The sequence below is a fragment of the Hippoglossus stenolepis genome, chromosome 3 (genome assembly GCF_022539355.2).
Source record: "Hippoglossus stenolepis isolate QCI-W04-F060 chromosome 3, HSTE1.2, whole genome shotgun sequence".
In the NCBI taxonomy this organism is placed as follows: Eukaryota; Metazoa; Chordata; class Actinopteri; order Pleuronectiformes; family Pleuronectidae; genus Hippoglossus; species Hippoglossus stenolepis.
Window position 1 is genome coordinate 26,824,464 of NC_061485.1, and position 7,672 is coordinate 26,832,135.

Here is a 7,672-nt window from a genome sequence, read left to right on the forward strand (position 1 = left end):
TTGTACCGCGGCCTGAGACGCAGCACAGCCGGACACGCCTACTTTCCCCCCCACGAGTGCAGCCGAGTAGAACCCGGGTTGAGTCGAATGGAATGAAACTCTGCTGCCTTCACGAGAAAAGGATGGAATACATTTGACTCAATTAATCCCTTTATTAAACCCTTTGACACACAACACGGGTCAAAAGTTACCCGGCTCAGTTTTTATTTTCTTTATCTTTGCAGTGAATGAATTTAATCATTCAGTATTTCAGGTATTCCCCAATTAACTTTTACTTTTTCAGTAAAATCTTTTTTGTGTCACTACCCTTCTAATTGCACAACATGGGTAAACAATTATTGGCTTTATTCTTTATAGCTTATTCTCCCTTCTACATATAGGAGAAGGCTCCTTTGATAATACCCCAGCCCATTCACTCCGCTCTGCTTCGGCCAATCGGCTTGTTGCTCCCTCACTGCCAGCTAAACACTCATCAAAATCACGACTGTTTGCTGTCCTGGCTCCTAAATGGTGGAATGAGCTCCCCATGGACATCAGAAAGTTTACACATCTTCCGCCGCAAACTAAAAACACACCTATTCCGACTATACCTTGAATAATATTTTAAAACTAACAATTTAGTAGCACTTAAATGGCACTTACTTATAGCACTTTGTAGTTTTGCTTTTTTGAAGAAATTGTACTTTCTTGATTCTTGTAGGAGCCTAAAGGAGTCTAAATACTTGTTTTTGATTACCAAAATCATTATTTCCTTTTTCCTTTCTTACTTTATAAACAAACTTACATTTTGTATTTCTACATGACTTTTACACACATGGGTCAAAACGACCGATACACTATGTTTTAACTACAGAACACCTGCCATTCATTTCACACAGCTGCTTTTGCACACACGTTGCACGTAAGTCTTCAATCCATTACTAGTGAGAAAGAGAAATATGTACAAAACTAACTCGCTGTTAGCTAGCTAGCTTCTTTTCTGGCTAGCTAACCATAGCTATATCAACAAAATAAAACTCGAAATATAACAGTTTATATTTAATAGACTGATTGATTGATGCATTTGAAACTATGCTTTTGATTTTCTTTATCCATAATGTTAGTATGGCTGGTCACAATCATTTCAGACTTCACAAAGATGCTGTATGAAGAACAGGATGAGGAAAATGAGGTGGCAATTCTTGGGAGTCTGAAATCTCTGATGCTGAGGACCTAGAGCAGGGGTATTCAACTAAAATTTCTTGAAGCAAAGGTCCGGAAGATCATAATGTCTAACTATTTAGTGTGATATATATTTAAGTAGCCTAGTAGTTCTATCAACATCTGCATGTACTAAATACCTGGCTGTCAAATCAAATGAATTCAGTACGATTCAAAAACTTTGACAATATTTATTGTCACGTAACATAGAACTGAACATATATGTATGATTGCAGATATGTATAATGTTCTCTCATTGACTAAATAAAAGTAGGGCTGCATTTCAAAATAAGAGAAAATAAATAAAATGTGAAAATTGTGCATGTTCAAATAAAGGGCTTAACTTCAGAAAAATAAAATAAAGGGAGCAAAAGCTTGAATTTCCCTTTTTCTGTTTCACATCTTGACTCAAAAGTCTCAACCAATTTTACAGATAATAAATCTCAACACATCTTAACAATTGAACAGTTTTAGAATCACTTTCTTCCCCTCTTATTTCCCACTCCCCCACTTTGTTCGTCTGTTTCTCTCCCTTTCTCCGTCTCACTCCTGTTCTCCCTTTCTCCGTCTCACTCCTGTTTCTCCACTTTCTCCGTCTCACTCCTGTTTCTCAACTTTCTCCGTCTCACTCCTCTGTTTCTCCACTTTCTCCGTCTCACTCCTGTTTCTCCACTTTCTCCGTCTCACTCCTGTTTCTCCACTTTCTCCGTCTCACTCCACATGTGCCTGGTCGTACCTCAGTGAAGACCCTACCCGTCATTGCACAGTCCCAGCTGAAGACAAGAGGTGACCAGGCCTTTGTAGTCAGGGCTCCCACTCTGTTGAACAATCTGGAGATCTTGTCTGTCAATCATTTATCCTCTTTTAAATCTCTTTTAAAGACACATTTTATAGGTATGCTCTGCCCTATTTCTGATCTTACCAACTGTGTAAATCATTTCACAATGTTTTAATCTATCTTGTTTTTACTCTTTCGTCATCTGTTTTTATTTCTGTATCTGTGCTCTAATCTTCAAATTGCTTTTGATTGTTTCCTAATGTTTTGACTTTCATTTTTCATTTTTAACTTGTAAAGTACCTTGTAACCGTGTTTTAAAAGGTCCTATATAAATACAGCTTGTTTTTTGTTGTATTATTTTATTATTATCAAAATGAACAACTTTACTTGGTTTCAGTTTCTTTTTTGTCTTATTAGTAATAATTGCAGAATAAATGTGTGATATGTGTTGTGTGTTTGTTACTTTGTGTGAATATTTTAGAAGTTATGTTAGGGGCTGTGCAAAACAAATCTACCTATGGGTACAAATAAATGAACCTAACCGAGCCTAAATACAAGAAAACATGAGTATGTGTGGGATTACAGGGTTTGGTTACAAGCAGCAACTGTTTTCTTTAACTGCAAACTGAGGAGCTTTGAGTTTTTGGACGAAACAAGAATTACTGCCTGAAGATTACACCTTGGACTCACATTTTAGACTATTGTCTGTCTTGTTTTGTTCATTCAGCTCCTACAAAACTTAAAATATATTTGACACACTGAGGAGAGAACCAGGGTATCCAGGCTTTTTTAATCAGTTGGACTGGTTATCTACACAGCTGCAGCGGGATTACAGGTCACATCTAACATATTTCCAAGTAAGCAGGATGAAAATGACTTCACCCATTATCAGTTTTGACCATTTGAAATTACAGCAGCAAGAAAAAGTAAGTGTACTCTGTGGAATTACCTGCATTTTTGTATGAATTTGTCTCACAATATGGTCAGACCTCAATCTAACTCACAATAATGAACAAACACAATTAATTCCCTGTTTTGTTCTAGCTGAATTTGGTCATTCGATCATTCTAACATTTACAGTGTAGGTAGGAACAAATGTGACACCCTCAGCTAAAGACACGACAAGTTAGGAGTAAACAAACCTGTCCAGTCAATGAAACCAGCCTGAAGGTGTGAGGCAGAGCTAAACACACAAGAAGCATCTGCTGTTTTTAAACAGTTGCAAAAAAGGTCTCAGAAGACTTTTCATTAAAAATCATTGATTTGCATCAAGCTTGAAAGTGCTACCATGTTTAGTCCACATTCAGATAAAGTGTCCATGAATGAAGATGATTTAGATGTGTGTGTTCTCATCGAAAAATAAGATAAAATCACTGTGCATCAGAAGATTAGCAAAGTGATCCCATCATCATCCCAGCAGTGGAGGGAGCTTCATGATTTAGGGCTGTGATGCTGCCTCTGGAGCAGCTTGACATCAGTGAAAGGATAAAGTACTTCCCAGGTTTATTAAATTCTTCTTACAGGAGGATGTCAGGGTGGCTCTCTGTCAACTGAAGATCAGCAGAAGCAGGTTGAAGCAGTAGTGACCCTAAATTTCAAACTGAATCTACTACAGATTGAGTTCAAACACAGAAAATAAGAGAACACAAAATCTGAAGCAGCTCTGTCGGAAAGAATGGTTGAAAATTCCTCCTGAATGTCCTGCAGGTCTGATCTACAGATACCAGAGCCTTGGTGTCAGGTTATTTCTACCGAATGATCAAATTTGCCAGCGGTTTAATTTATGAATGCACTTACTTTTTCCACCAGCACTGTGAATATTCAATGGGTGTGTTCAGACCTGAAAAAACTGAAAAAAACTGTTTGTGTGTTATCAGCCAAAGCACACTGAGTTGTATTTACACATTGTCTAACTAAAACAATGTACAAACAGCCTGAGAGGAACATATCCACAACCACAACCATTCCAGTACCAGCTCTTGACCAAATGGTGGCAGTAAAGTAATACATATTAGGCTGATGTTGTGCAAACAGGAATGGATGAGTCCCAGGTAAAGAATACGTTTTGATATCTATACATTCAAAACATTCAATCATTTTACAACAGAGATCAGAGAAATTCACTTTCACATTCATCAGGGTTTGTTTTTGACTGTTGCTTGAAAATCTTTTACACCAAAAAAATATCCACTTTAAACCACACATCCCGTGTTTGTTACAGATTAGATCTCAGCTTCTTCTGCAAACGTTGAAATCAGAAAAAATCCTTTTACATAAGAAAAAGTAACATATCTTTGTCACATTGTGATGTTGGGATTAAATCATTTCACCTGCTTTTTATTTGGGTTTCATTGATAATGACCTTCAACTAAAATAATTTTAAAAGAGAAAAATGGCACAACAACTTTTCTGATAAGTGTGATCTTTGCTATTCAATATTTCAGAACTTCACTCCATGCACACAGAATATACTTCTTTCCAAGTTGTGTGCTGCTCATCCTGGCCTCCATCATCACCCTGCTGTTGTTCAGCTGAGTCTCAAAAGAACCACAGGCGTCTGGCTTCATTACATCACACTTGCTTCCTGCATTGCTAGAGGCAAACACGACGCGCTATGGTGACATGGAAGCACATGCCCTCGCTTCATTTAAGGTTTAAAGATTAGGTTTACATTTAAGTTGAAAGAGAAGGCAGAGAAGAAGGAGAGGAAAGAGAGATGGAGAAGAAGATTCAAGACTTATTTATCATGTGCACAACAATTACATACAGCATTCACTGGCAACGGAATTCTTGTGTCACTGGCTCCCTTCTAGCCATGCTCAAAAATATTTGAAAAACCACACAAGCAAAAATATATATAAAGAGAAAAAAAAACTAAAATGAAATATAATAAAATATACATCTAAAATATAAATTATAAACTAAAATAAAGTATCTTACTGAGTAGAATGAATGAATGTGAGTAATACTGATTAGGTAGTGAAATTAGTGCAAGGTGCAGAGTTTAGAGGAATGACAGTCTTATGGCAGATTGGAGGAGTTTAATGGCCTGGGGGATGAAACTGTCTCTGAGCCTGGTGGTGCGGGCCCGGATGCTGCGCTACCGTCAGCCAGATGGCAGCAGGCAGAACAGTTTATGGCTGGGGAGATAGGGTCTTTAATGATCCTGTTGGCCTTCTTCCTACACCGCTAGGTGTAGAGGTCCTCCATGGATGGCAGCTCCACCTGGTGATGTTCTGAGCAGACTTCACCACCCTCTGTAGAGCTTTATGGTTCAGGGCGGTGCAGCTGCCGTAACAGGCGGTGATGCAGCCAGTCAGGATGCTCTCTATGGTGCACCTGTAGAGGAGAATCCTGGCATCCATTTTGAGCATCTGCAGCCTGCGGAGGGACAAGAGCCATTGTCTGGCTGTCTTTGTGACAGAGTCTGTGTGGTGAGTCCAGGTCAGGTCGTCACTGATGTGAACCCCAGGATACTGAAGCTTCTGACTCTCTCCGGGGTAGTCCTGTTGATGAAGAGGGGGGCATGCTCTTCTCCCTGTCACTTCCTGTAGTCCACGATCAGCTCCTTCGTTTTGCTGACGTTGAGATGGAGGTTGTTGTCCTGGCACCAAAATGTCAGGAGTGTGACCTCCTCTCTGTAGGCCATCTCATCATCGCCGGTGATCAGGACTATATGACGATCAGCAGATTTGATGATGGTGTTGGAGCTGTGGGTGGCCACGCAGTAATGAGTGAACAGGGAGTAGAGGAGAGGACTGAGCATCAGGAAGTTCAGGATCCCATCACAGAGAGTGGTGTTGAGCCCAAGGTCTCTGAGCTTGGTGACGAGCTTCAGGGGCACGATGGTATTGAATGCTGAACTGTAGTCAATGAACAGCATTCTCACATATGTGTCCCTCTGGTCCAGGTGGGAGAGGGCAGTGTGTACGGTGAGGGAGATGGCATCTGCAGTCGACCTATTTGGCCTGTAGGCAAACTGAAGTGGCTCCAGTGAGTCAGGGAGGGAGGAGGTGATGAAGGGTTTGACTAACGGCTCAAAGCTTGTCATGATGGTGGAGGTGAGTGCTACCGGGCGGTAGTCGTTCAGGCAGATGGTTTTGGGTTTCAGACCGAGGGTTTTGAAGAATCCCTTGAAGCCCCACCAACCCCTCCCTCACTCACACAACATCCCACCTCTCTCCATCCTGTTAACGCCTTTCACCTCTCCCATCCTTCATCTCCCTCAACCCTGTGTCTACCATCCACTCATCCCACCCACCCCCTCCCCTCCTTATCCTTCACCTGTGGATATCCTCCCTTCTTAAATATAAATATTGAATTAGAAAAAAAGTTCACACATCTCTTGTATCAAGTCTTCTATACAATACATCCTGATGTTTTAAGTAATGATCTCATATAGAGTATCGATAGGAGTGTAGATACCAGATACTAATATGGCTAGATACTCATTGACAGCTAATACCACCCAATGGGAGCAGGTTGCAGGTGTAGGTGGGCGTGCAGTGTCAGACACCTCCCTCCCCTATGAGTGTAGAGCCATTGATATTCAAATATGGTTACTTCTGCTTTTTTTTTTTTAAAGATGGCGCTGGACAAAATACCAAACTCAAGGCTTCAAAACAGCAGCTCACAAACAAACATTAATCTCTGTTTCATCGTTGCAACGCTGCATCATTAGAACTCAGATATTGAAATAATTACATGACACAGATTGAAGCCATCAGGAGAAAAGAATTAAGTAAGTAATAAGTATTTTAACTTCAGTTTTATTAAAAAACATCAACTTGACTTTTAAAATTGTTCAGCCCCCAAATACTCAACTGACCTAAAAAGTACAAATAAAAACAACTGCAATAAAGTTTTATTTTTATTGCATTTCATCATGTTCATGGTATAGTTTAACAGTCAGGCTTTTGGGGTTTTATCCATCCTCTTGCTGACAATGGAAGATCATCTAAAGGCTCTTTGACAAAATATTGGATTTCTGTAGCTCCGTTGCTGAACCCATTTGATAGTCACGCCACAGCTCTTGAACCTGCTTCCACCTTTCTTCTGCACAAGATCATTTTTTAATAGACTGAATGTGTGTGCAAAGTTTTTGAGACTTTATGACACTTGATGGTGCACAACTGAAGTTATGTCCCTAACATCCGCTGGTGGCCACTAACACCTGCTAACATACAGTATAATGGCAGCTAGTAACTTAAATTTTGCAGAAGACCTTCAAAGTACAAGGGATATTCACCATCTTGTCTTATATTCTTAAAAAATAAAGAATTAAATTTTAATTAAAAATGTACAGAAGGAAAGATAAGGGAACAGATTGGTCCTAGCACCATTGAGTTTTCAGGCACTAAAAAGGAGCCGACTTACTCTTAAAACACAGATGTTATTATGGACTAGCTTGTCTTCTACTTAAATGTTAAAAATGTGCCCAAAACCTTATAAATGTTTACACATGACTACTGTCTACTTTTTGCTTTGCAGGACATAGCGGGATGTGGATGTGTTGGTGTGTGCAGTCACACCCAGACTGTCTGTGAATGTTTCAGCTCAGAGCTGCACCTCTACCTGTAGCCACATGCCTCATCTGCTCTCGCTAAACTTCATCCAGGCTCTTCACCGGATCTCAGGAATGCAGTTGGTGAATCCAGTGTGTGTGTGTGTGTGCGTGTGTGTGCGTGTGTGCGT